The 12,379-nt window shown below is 48.1% G+C and overlaps 1 protein-coding gene across 1 annotated transcript in view; it reads left to right on the top strand.

Moving 5' to 3' along the window:
• The window catches only part of Tbc1d22a (TBC1 domain family member 22A), a 300,861-nt gene that overhangs the window by 66,452 nt on the left and 222,030 nt on the right, over positions 1-12,379 (top strand). The window lies entirely within an intron of this gene.

Raw genomic sequence — 12,379 nt, 5'->3', positions numbered from 1 at the left:
CAGAGCACTAGATCTTTGGGCGGCTACACTAAGAAATGTAGATAATATAGTTCCTTGGGCCCTAGGGGGCCCTGGTGTGAGCAGGGAGGCAGCTCCTCAGGAAGCTTAGTTTTCCAGAACGAGAGTGTCATCAGTCATCGTCGGAAGGTCGGTGCCTCCTTTACCTTCCTTCATGCCTTAAAAAATTTCAAACACACACAAAGGTCAGGAGAACATGCAGTGAAGCCAGGACGCTTGTCCCCAACATCCAGCAGCTGTCAGGTTGCCGCTGCAGTCGACTCATCTGTCCCTTTTTCCTTTTCTTTTCTTTGCTGGAGTATTTCAAAGCAAATCCCAGACATCATGTCATCTCACCTTCCTGTACTTCAGTATGCATTAAAAAAATTTCTGTGCCTCCTGCTATTTTCAGAACACGGTGCTATCAGGAGCCCCTCAGACAGGCCTCCTTCAGTGGGGACTTGTGGGGACGCCGCATGCCAGGCCTGGCCCTTCAAGGCTTCCTGCCTTCCTTACAGTCAGGAACGCACGACCTCTAGCTGATTGGGACTGGGGCTAAGGACTCAGGTTGAAAAAGACCTTTCAGAAGGAATCACACTCAGTGTCTGAGACCCCACCTAAGCGGCCTGATGACCTTGGGGCATCTACTGTGTTCTGAGGCATTAGTTTTAAGTAGAGGCTTTGCTTGGGAGCTCAGGAGGCTGACCTGCCCTGGGGTATCCTCAGTCCCGCAGTCTCATCATGGGTCCTGGGTGGGGGACTGACTGGGTGTGTCTTGTGTCTTGTTTCCCCTGCCATGACTGTTTTAATTTTCTTCATGTCTTCTACCTCTCACTCCCTCCCACGTGCACACTCCCCTTGATGTCAGGCTGTCCACTCTCCCACGTGCACACTCCCTTTGATTTCAGGCAGTCATCTCTACCACATGCACACTCCCCTTGATCTCAGGCTGTCCTCCCTACCACGTGCACACTCCCCTTGATGTCAGGCTGTCCTCCCTACCACGTGCACACTCCCCTTGATGTCAGGCTGTCCTCCCTACCACGTGCACACTCCCCTTGATCTCAGGCTGTCCTCCCTACCACGTGCACACTCCCCTTGATCTCTGGCTGTCCTCCCTACCACGTGCACACTCCCCTTGATGTCAGGCTGTCCTCCCTACCACGTGCACACTCCCCTTGATGTCAGGCTGTCCTCCCTACCACGTGCACACTCCCCTTGATATCAGGCAGTCCTCCCTACCACGTGCACACTCCCCTTGATATCAGGCAGTCCTCCCTACCACGTGCACACTCCCCTTGATATCAGGCAGTCCTCCCTACCACGTGCACACTCCACTTGATGTCAGGCAGTCCTCCCTACCACGTGCACACTCCCCTTGATCTCCGACTGTCCTCCCTACCACGTGCACACTCCCCTTGATCTCTGGCTGTCCTCCCTACCATGTGCAGACTCCCCTTGATCTCAGGTTATCCTTGCCAAGTTTTAGAGTTTTTTATTATAAGGTACACACATTCACTTTGTTCTGGTGCCTACCAGGCACTGTGGTTAACTGGAGACAACTGCCTCCCACATTCCTAGGAGAGAAAATAGCATTTGTAGTGAAAAAGTTTCAGTTCCAAGTTGACATTTGTAAAGAAAACATCTAAAAAGCATGTTCATGGTCAGTTCTCAGATACCTTGGGAAATAGTTTAAATTCTGCAAGGTGGGGTGGAGAATGCACGTTAGTGTGTGCTTACTCACATGTGTGGATGTCTGTACAGAAAACACCAATGGTAGCCTCCCTGGGTACCTCCTCAGTGGCAGGCCTTCTTCCTGGGTGGCAGTCTTGTTCTAGAGAGCTTATTTGTTATTTGAAGGATGGCTTTGTCATTGTGGGCTTTTCTCATTAGAAGTGGCTAGATACATTTCCTGTTTTCAGGGCCTCTAACATTTTCACTGCCCAGACAGAGCAGAGGAGGGATGTGGCAGGAACTCTTGAAGTATCCCCATGGAGATTAGGGTCTGCCTCACCCTGCAGGTGTAGTCTCAGGTTGGCCCCTTTCCGTCAGGGACCCTGAGAACCGAGGGAGGCTGTTGTGGAGAGGCAGTGCTTGTGTAGCTAGCTGGAGTTGACTCTAGGCCCATAAATTGGTCTGTGACTAACTGCAGTGGTACTTAAAGCAGGCTGCATGTGAATTTTAAGTGATGCCTCATTGAGACAGTTGCTTCAGAGCAGGCCATGGAATCTTAGAGCTGAGGGGCAACCTGGGGTCAGGGTAGCTAACCACTGATTTGCAGGCTTTCTGCAGTACTGCAGACAGCAGGCCAAGATGGGCTCTTTGCTAGATATTTATCACTTCTCTCCCTGTGACAAGGGCTTTTGGTTACCATAGCTAGAGCTGTAAGATGATGTTTATGCTATTTCTCTATATTACTTTTTTATTATATACTATTTCTGCTGCAAATAGTCATAAATATGCTTACAGTTTTGACTGCATTATGACACGTTGCTGTAAGTAGTCTCACGTACACTTTGGGTTGCAAGGCTGAGCAATTCATATTCTTCTTATGGCATTTCTCTTGGTGTGTGTTAGTTCCTGGTAACAGTGTCTGATTCCTTTTTTCTGAACCGATGGACTTTCCCCATGTGACTTCCTAAATCCCATAATGCTGAGTTGTGGAAGAGACCTTGTGTGGACCCTCTTTGCACCTCATTCTGTTTGAGCCTTCTTAGGGTGCTGTCTGCAGGTCTTAGAGTTGCCCTCCCAGCATCTGTTCACACTGCTTATCTTAACGTCTCAGGTGTGCCAGGGTAGATGTGAAATGGGAAACTCTCTCTTTCATTATGGACTCTGCCCTGTGGCCTGGGCCTGGCTGTTTAAGCCGATGCCTGTTTCCATGGGGCAATGGCAGATGGTGCTGTCAGTTACTATACCACCCAACGTTGGTGGTAACCTGCCCTTGACATCTGCCAACAGACTCCTCTGGGCATGTTTCTGTGGGTCAGGACCACTGTTCGGTTAGATTCATAACACTTGTGGTTATTTGCTTAAGACCAATACACACTGGTAGCTGAATTGTACACTTTAAATTGGTGTTATGCAAGTTACATAGCAATGAAAGAGTTTAAAGTGTGTGCTTGTTGGCTCTTGTCATGGGCTGTGTCTGTAGGAGGTTTCAGTCTGTCACACAGGAGGGATGGTATTAGATGGTAAGCTCAGGGATGGAAGGCTGGTGATAGTTTCAGTGTGTTGCTATCCGATGCCAGACCTGGGGTGGGTATCTCTTATGGGCTTCTCTAGTGTCCCTGTGTTGGTCCTAGAGTTTTTCTGTTGCCCCAACTGTTTGTATGTGAAGGCTGTCTCACTTAGGCTGAGTTCGAGCCAGCATAGGAGGATGGCCCTAAACTGGCTGCTTTGCCCATGAGGCAAAATGAGTCTTCTTCCATGGATTTGGATGTGAGTAGATTAGAACATTGATCAGAAGTCCACAGCTCAGAGGGGGCATGATAGCAGCTGGGGAGGAGACACAAGTAGGCTCAGATGTCTCAGAGTGTGTTGCTATTGGCTGGGGAGAGAAGGGAGTCATGTGGGAGGAGGTCATTGCTTAGCACAGAGCAGTCTCTGGTTTTAGGTCCTTCCTTTGTGCATGTTTTTCCTACCTGATATCAAGTTATAGAAATGGATACTTGAAAGAGACAGTGCTAACAAGCTGACAGGAACTTCCCATAGTCCCTCATTTTGCATATTCAGTGTTGGAAGTGCAGGAGAGCCTTGCACTGTTGGGCTGGCCTTGTCTCACTGTGTCGGGCTCCATGGATGCGGCACCCCTCCTCTCCACAGGCCAAGGGCACAGTCAAGGGTCAGATGTGCTTCCTGTACATTGTCCTTCGCTGTTTGCAGAAATAATGTGGGTGCCGTGTGGGCTGGCATTTCTGGCTGGCCTGGCCTGGCCAAGATGAGGAGGAGGTGGAAAGACAAGGGTGCCGAGGCCCTTTGGAGGCTCCATTTTCTTGAAGGGTCCTCTGGGAAAGACAGCTCTGCTTCCACTGGCCCAGGGCCCAGGCAGCTGCTTCTGCACATCTTTGGCTTGGTTCTTTTGAGGTGATGCTAAGCTCTCACTACTCATTTTCTTGAGGCTTAGCAGGTTTTTTGCCCAGGTGTGTTGGAGAGCTAAGTGGGAGCCGGAGCCAGGGAGTCGGTTAACTCAGTCTCCTGACTCAGAGATAAAGACACTCCCCTCAAGAGGGCCATGGATTCCAGACCAGAAGTGCTCCCCCAGCTCATTGTCTGCTCTTCGGGCAGTGTTTCTCAATCTGTGTGCCCTCTGAAGTCCTTTCCTCTTATTCCGCATCCTTGAAAAGCTTTCTTCTAGCTATCTGTGACATGTCTTCTGGGTGTCCCCTACCCTCTGAATGTCCCTGCCATGGTTCCGTTCTCTTCTATAACATCTACTAAAGTGAATCTCTCGACTTTTCTTTAGAAATCTCTGTTTATTCTGAGCCAGCGTTTTCCCAGTCTTGAGCTTTGCTCCTCAGTACCCTCAGTGCTTCTGACCTCTGCCTCTCTTCTGACTTGCTCCATCTGAAATGAACCCATTTCAGTGTAGAGATCATGGACTTGGGTTGAGAGTCGGTGTAGAGTCCTTTCCTCATCTGTACAGTGGGATGGGAACTGTCCTGCAGGGTGCCATGTCATCACTGGGATGATGCCTGCCATTGGCACCATGCCATGGCAGTGTTCACCATGTTAGACTTTCCACCATTGGGACAGAGATACTCTAGAAAATAACTTAGGGAAGTAGTTGTATGTGTTCATGGTTGACTCTGTTGCATTGAGTCTGCGAACAACATGGTGGTTGAAGCCTGTGGTTATTGGGAAGCAGAGCGGACAGGCAGCCAGAGCAAGGCATGTATTTTCGTTCTCCAGCATGCACCCCTAGTGACCTACTTCTTCTGTTCAGAAATGCCACCATGTGATGACCCTTTCACTAGAGTGATCCGCTGATTAGGGCAACACCCGTCACTTCCCAAGGCCCAGCAGCTGCCAGCACACACACCCCCAGCATATGAATCTGCAGGGACTTTGCGTATCCAGCTGTGTTAGTAGAGGCTCAGGCCTTCCTTCTCTCCATAGATTCTGTTTTGTAGTAGCCTAGGTTACAAATCCTCCTGTCTCAGCCTCCTGGATGCTGGGATTAAAGGCGTGTGCTAGCACACCTAGCACTGGCAGTCTTCTTGACCGACTGCTTAGATTTAAGTGCCTGTGTTGGCGTATTGTTCTTTCTGCTTTCCCACGCTCCTGCCTTTGTTCAGAGTTCTCTGTGTCAACCTGGAGGGACTTCCAGTCAGTACCTTCAGCTTTTTTCTCCCAGTTCATTCCCTGTCCTCGAAGGAGGGGAGTCACACTGAGACCGATCTTTCTCCGCAACTTTCATAGTCACCTTTTGCTTCCAGAAGAGAGCTTAGCTTCCTACTGAGCCCTGCCGAGCTGCAATCCTGTCCATACTTTTGTTCTGTGCAGCGGGAACCTGCTGGTCTGGATTGTCCTTGTTCTCTGCAGATTCCTGTGAATATTAACTATTAAGGTTGTGTTTAGATAATAGAAGGCTCTTAGGACACTGTGACAAGAGGGACACAAGAGCAGGAGTTAGCATCTGTTTCCTTCCCCCATTTTTCATGGTCCCAGTGTCACAAGGAAGCCTTATTCTTGTGCCAGCTAGAGTACCCTATGATGCCTCCACACAGGCTGAGCACTGACCCAAGTGCTTCAGTTTCTGGTTACCTCTTGTCCTGACATGATCACGCACCATACCTCCTTGTTGGCTTTGAATAGTGTGTCACATGGTTACTTACCTACCTACAGGTGTGAATGGTAACCTTCCTAGGGTGGGGGCTCCTTTGCATACCTGGAGCCCTGTGGTGGTTTGAATGAAATTGGCTCTTGAAGGAATTGGGAGGTTTTTCTGTATATGTGTTGCTTTTATTGGTTGATGAATAAAGATGTTTCAGGCAATGGTTTAGCAGAGTAATGCCAGGTGGGAAATCTGAACAGAGAGAGAGAGGGAGAGAGAGGGAGAGAGAGGGAGAGAGAGAGAGAGAGAGTAGGTGGAGTCAGAGAGACACCATGTAGCCACAGTCTTGTGGCAATACAAGACTAATAGAAATGGGTTAATTTAATAGTTAGAGCTAACCAGTAAGAAGCCTAAGACATCGACTAAACAATTATAACTGATAATAAGCCTCAGAGTGGTTATTTCATAAGCAGCTGTGGGAACTAGCAAGCAGACCAGGTGTGTAAAGAGAAACCAGTCCAATGGAACCAGGTGAGACCTTCTGTTTACAGGCTCCCATAGGGTGATAGGGAATGGTATTATTAGGAGGGGTGGCTTTGTTCCAGGAAGTGTGTCACTGGGGGCAGACTTTAAGTTTTCAAATGCTTGAGCAAGGCCCAGTGTTACTCTCTCTTCCTGCGTTTCAGGAAGTGTGTCACTGGGGGCAGACTTTAAGTTTTCAAATGCTTGAGCAAGGCCCAGTGTCACTCTCTCTTTCTGCTGTCTGCTGATTTTTTTTTAATTTATTTATTTATTAAGGATTTCTGCCTCCTCCCCGCCACCGCCTCCCATTTCCCTCCTCCTCCCCCGATCAAGTCCCCCTCCCTCATCTGCTCGAAGAGCAATCAGGGTTCCCTGACCTGTGGGAAGCCCAAGGACCGCCCACCTCTATCCAGGTCTAGTAAGGTGAGCATCCAAACTGCCTAGGCTCCCCCAAAACCAGTACGTGCAGTAGGATCAAAAACCCACTGTGATTGTTCTTGAGTTCTCAGTATTCCTCATTGTCCGTTATGTTCAGCTAGTCCGGAAGACCCAGGCCAGCTGGCCTTGGCGAGTTCCCAATAGAATGTCCCCATTGTCTCAGTGTGTGGGTGCACCCCTCGCGGTCCTGAGTTCCTTGCTTGTGCTCCCTCTCCTTCTGCTCCTGATTTGGACCTTGAGATTTCTGTCCGGTGCTCCAATGTGGGTCTCTGTCTCTGTCTCCTTTCATCGCCTGATGAAGGTTAATATTCAGGAGGATGCCTATGTGTTTGTCTTTGGATTCACCTTCTTATTTAGCTTCTCTAGGAACATGAATTATAAGCTCAATGTCCTTTATTTATGGCTAGAAACCAAATATGAGTGAGTACATCCCATGTTGTTCCTCTTTTTGGGTCTGGCTTACCTCACTCAGGATAGTGTTTTCTATTTCCATCCATTTGTATGCAAAATTCAAGAAGTCCTTGTTTTTTACTGCTGAGTAATACTCTAATATGTATATATTCCATACTTTCTTCATCCATTCTTCCGTTGAAGGGCATCTAGGTTGTTTCCAGGTTCTGGCTATTACAAACAATGCTGCTATGAACATAGTTGCTGTCTGCTGATTTTGATGTAGAGCTATTAGCTCCTTCCCCAGAACCATGTCTACCTTCATGCCTCCATACTTCCTGCCGTGACAGTAACGGACTAAGCCTTTGAACCTGTAAGCCAGCCCCAATTAAATGTTTTCCTTTATAAAAGTTGCTGTCCTTATGGTGTCTCTTTATAATAACAGAAACCCTAACTAAGATAAGCCCTGATTTCTTACCTGTTTCATCAGCCCACATCCTCATGGGACTTGTGAGCAGGGTACACATAGGCTTGGAAGCAGGTCACCTAGTACTTGTACAAATGGAAGTGAGCTGAAGGCCCAGGGCTCCAGAGAGAAAGGAATGTTCACTTCAGCATGGGAGAAGAGGAGGCCTAAGGCCCCTGAGAGGACGGTGTGCTCACTTCAGCACTCCAGTAGGATCATTGTGGGGTCCACAGGATGACTTTCTGGGCTCAGGAGTAGACCTCTGGGTGGGAACCTGGGACAGACCGTTTTAGATAGATGTATGCTGATGCTGTCCTGAGCCAGAGTCTGTCCAGTGATTTATGGACTGGTGGGTGGGGACTCTGGCCAGTTCCTGGCTGCTTCAGCCGTCTCACTGCCACCCGAGCTGGCTCGCAGAGCATCACAGGTGACATCAATTGCAGAGAATGAAGGAATATGTTGCTCTGCCTTTGTAATGATATTGAGTACTTATCTGAAGTTAATTGGGCTTATCATCGACAAGGTTGTCTCTGGTCTTCAAGTATAACCAGCTTCCTGCTGGTGGACTCTTCAGCCACATGTGACATCCAGGGATGTGCTCCTGGTCTTTTGGCTACAGAAGGAAAGCAGTCAGAGGGAATTCCTCTAGAGTGCTTGGGCACACCTCTGTCCTCCCACAGTTGTCTAGGGCTCTGGACTGAGGGCCTTCTGCAGATGGTGGTGTTAGGATGCTCAAATGCATGGGCGCTGGAGTGAACAGGTATGGATGGGCTGGAGTCCTGACCCTCTGCACCAACAGGATGTAAGCAGTGTTTAGGAGCCTGTATCCTGCCTTGTGTATGATGGCATCAGTACAAGGGAGTGACCAGCCACCAGGAACTGTTGTCAGCAGGTGGTCCACCTCAGTGGGGTGAGACTAAGTATAGCTCTAGGTTCTTGCCCTCCTCCCCCTCCCTACATACACAAATACTATAATACAGGATATTGTGCGCTGAAATTCTAGGAGGCTCAAGGTTTGTCTTCAGTGGCTCTTACTGGAAAGCACAAATGGGAGTCTCAAGCTCCTAATTTGTTTGTAAGGATTTAGAATTTTAGCATGAAATAGCAGTAGCCTTTCCTTTAATTAAATGCTCTGCAGCATTGGCTGTGAGATCAATGTATTGAAGGGAAAACCAGTGTAATTAGACCTTGTGAAGTGACTAACAGGTGATTAGGGCTCTTGCAGTCTGGGAAGAGGAAGCTGGTTCACAAGACGCCCATTAGTTGTACTTTGCTTTTCCCTACTGTGGTCTTTGGAAGGCTCTCAGTTCTCCTTCATCATCTCAGGTGTGTTTTCAGATATCCCCTGAGTAGCAGCTTTCATTTAGGACCTTTACGATAAAGAACACCCCTTCAAAATAGAAGTTTCACCTATATAGATCTCTAGGTCAGGCCAAATGGGAGGCCTGGAGGTCACAGTATCAAATAGAAAAACTCTGATTCTGCATTATAATATTTGCATCTGTGTATGTGGAATAGAGGGAGGAGAGATGGGGGAGTAGAGAGGGAGGAGAAGAACTGAGCGAGAAACATCTCTTTGCTAAATGTGTAAGCAGTGTTGTGATGGGTATTAAGTGCTTGTTTGTACTGTGCATGATTTCAGAGTCCTAGGAACAAAGCTTATTGTCCGGGAGTGGGACAACTTTAGATGAACTGGTATGCAGGTTAGAGGAGCCTTCCACAGAGATCCACTTAGTGTCACCTCCACTTGCCTTCCACTTGGTGAAGGGTGGAGTGGTCCTTGAGCTCCTCTTGGAACTCTGTACTGGTTGCTCATCTTGTGGCTAGTCACATCCAGATTCAGATGGCTCTGCCTCCTGTTCAGGGGAAGCCCTCCTGTCAGGAACAAAAACTGCTTGCCAAAGCCTGGCCCCTCGTACCCTCTATTGCAAAGCTTCCATCTTCCAGATCCACCTTCCTGAGAAGGTGGTGTGGTTTGAGGGCTAGATCACATGCCAGAGAATCTTCAGTTTCTCTAGTGTGTGCAGAGCTGTGCAGCCACTGGAGTCAATCTCTGAACATCTTCCCCACTTTTCCACCTCTTCTTCCCTCAGCTAGGCAGCCACTGCTGGTCTGAATTTGCCTATTGTGAACATTTTTATGAATGGAACCATAAGTAGATTACCTTTGCAGACTGGCTTCTTTCACTCAGCACATTGTTTCCAAGGTTTATCCACCTTGCCAAATGCAAACTTAATATTCCATTGTACAATGGTTTGAATGTATCTTCCAAAGGTCCCTGTGTTAAATACTTGGTTCCCTCAGCCTATGGTACTTTTGGGGGAGGGTGTCACCAAACAATTAAGAGATGGTACCTACTGGATCTCATGGTTAGTGGAAGTTATGCCCTCCAAGAGAATGTGAGGATTCCAGCTCTTTCCTTTTCCTCTCTCTCAGTCTGACTGTGAGGTGAACAATTCTGTCATGACCTGCTGCTTTGTTACAGGGTCCAAAGTGACAAGGCCAACAAACTGTGACCTGAAATTGTTAGCTTAAGCCATGGTGACCTTTTTCTCTAAGGAGCTGGTCATCTTGGTGGTTGCCACAGTGGAAAGCTGACCCATGTGGTATGCAGGCTGCAGTCTGTGTATCCATTCATCCTCTGACGGACATTTGGATGTTTCTGCTTTATGTCCAGTGAATAGCACTGCTGAGAGCATTCAAATGTACATTTCTGTAAGATTTGTTTTCAGCGCTCTTGGATTGGTATTGAGGGTGTCTAATGTGTTGAGGGCTGGCAGACTGTTTCCTATTGTGCCATTTTTTTACACTCACCAGCAGTGTGTGAGGCTTCTGAATTTCCCGAATTTGGAAATTTTAGCTATTGCGTGTAAAGTGGCTCCTCCTGTCAGTGTGATTTTGAGTGTCTCTTCATGTGCTTTTTTGGCTGTCTGTATTTCCATGGATAAATGCCTCTTCATATTCTTTTCATTTTTTATTGGGTTGCATGTCTTTCCACTATTGACACTCATGGTGTTTGCTTTATTATTTTCTTTTCAGTACTGGGGTCACATCTCACTTTTTGCATGCTGGGCACACACTCCATCCCATAGCTCCTGGGCAGCTCTTCTCCAAGCTCCTGACATTTAGTTGTACTCTGGGTTTAGGTTGGCCACTGTGAGGATGGGACTGTAGTCCTACAGGTTGGGGCAGCAGGGATGGCGGCTTTGGGCCAGCAGGTCATGTGGCACTGCTTCCTGGTCCAACAGCTGTGACCTGTGTGTTGTTTGGGTAGCACCAAGCTGGGTCCAGTGCCATAGGTTGGTGTTCAGCAGTGATGTTTTAGCCTGGACTCCTAGATGCCTCCTTCACTGATTCTGAAGAAGAGCAACAGGGAGGAAGCTCTTAGCAAGGACACTAAAGGGACATGTTTCCAGGGCTTGCAAGAGATAGCCTTAGTATCCTTGATGACAGGCTGAGGAGAGGCAGGGCACCCAGAGGAGGTGACACAGAAACTGTTTTCCCATGTGCCTCCAAAACACTTTGTTTCAGTAGGATTGTTCTCTACTGTTAAGGTGTATTCTCTCTGTGTACATTATTAAAAACAAACTTTATGGAACTGTTCAAAGCAGAAAAACATCAACTAGAACATCTGCAGAGGACAGAAAAAAAACTTCTTGGAGCACCTGCCTCGCACATGCCAGCAAGCAGGACAGGCTGGCATGCTTCTAGAGATTTCACCTGAGTCACCATGGTTTGTGGCAGAAAGCAGTGTCCCTGCTGTTGTCTGCCCTCCGCAGAAGAGGAGCCTTTTTGTGGGCAGCTAGCACAGGACCTGGGCTAGGTGTCTCCCACATTTATGGACCAATGTTGCAGGAGCTCTGACATCCAGGGTCACAGAGTCTGAACCACTACAGAGCTAACAGCCCAGGCTGGGCCGATCTCCAAAGTGACAGAGAAGGCCTTCGGAGATGTCACTGAAGGTGGCAGTTCAAAGATGAACCAGGCTTTTCCAAGAAGAGAAAAGAGATACATGTCAACATAGTATATTTGATGGTTAATATTGTCAAATTGATGGGATCTAGAATACATAGAAGACAGACCTCTGGGTGTGCTCAAGAATGGGTGTTTAGACAGATCACTGAGATGGGGAGACCAGCCCTAAATGGGGAGCATCAGTCCATCCATGGGCTGGGGTCCCAGACTGAGTAAAAAGGAGAGAGTGAGCTGAGCCCCAGCATTCTTCTCTTTCAGCTTCCTGACTCAGTGTAACCAGCCATGGCATTCTCCTGCTATCATGCGTTCCCTGCCATGATGGACTGTGCCCTCAATGTGAGCCAGAGTCAAGCCGTCCTTCCTTACACTGCTTTTGCCAGGGACGGTTACAGTGATGACTACAGTGTGTTGTTGTGCTGGTTAGTTAAGTGTCAGCTTGACACAGACTAGAGTAATTTGAGAGACAGGAACCTCCGCTGAGGAAATGCCTCTGTAAGATCCAACTGTGGACAGCGTTGTATAGCATTTTCTTAATTAATGATTAATGTGAGAGGGCCAGTCCATTGTGGGTGGTGTCTCTCCTATGCTGGTGGTCCTGGGTGCTATAAGAAAGCAGGCTGAGCAAGCCAGTAAGCAGTACCCCTCCATGGCCTCTGCATCAGCTTCTGCCTCCAGGTTCCTGCCCTGCCTTCTACTGATGATGAGCAGTGATGTGGAAGCCTAAGTCAAATAAATCCTTTCCTCCAACTTGCTTTTGGCCATGGTGTTTCATCGGAGGAATAGTAACCCTAAGACAGTTACTAAGTGTGGTAGAG

The sequence above is a fragment of the Microtus oregoni genome, unplaced genomic scaffold (genome assembly GCF_018167655.1).
Source record: "Microtus oregoni isolate MIOR12 unplaced genomic scaffold, Mior012 000022F_ref0000154, whole genome shotgun sequence".
NCBI lineage: Eukaryota > Metazoa > Chordata > Mammalia > Rodentia > Cricetidae > Microtus > Microtus oregoni.
The sequence above is the reverse complement of the archived record's forward strand: the minus strand, read 5'-3'. Positions and strand labels throughout refer to the sequence as shown.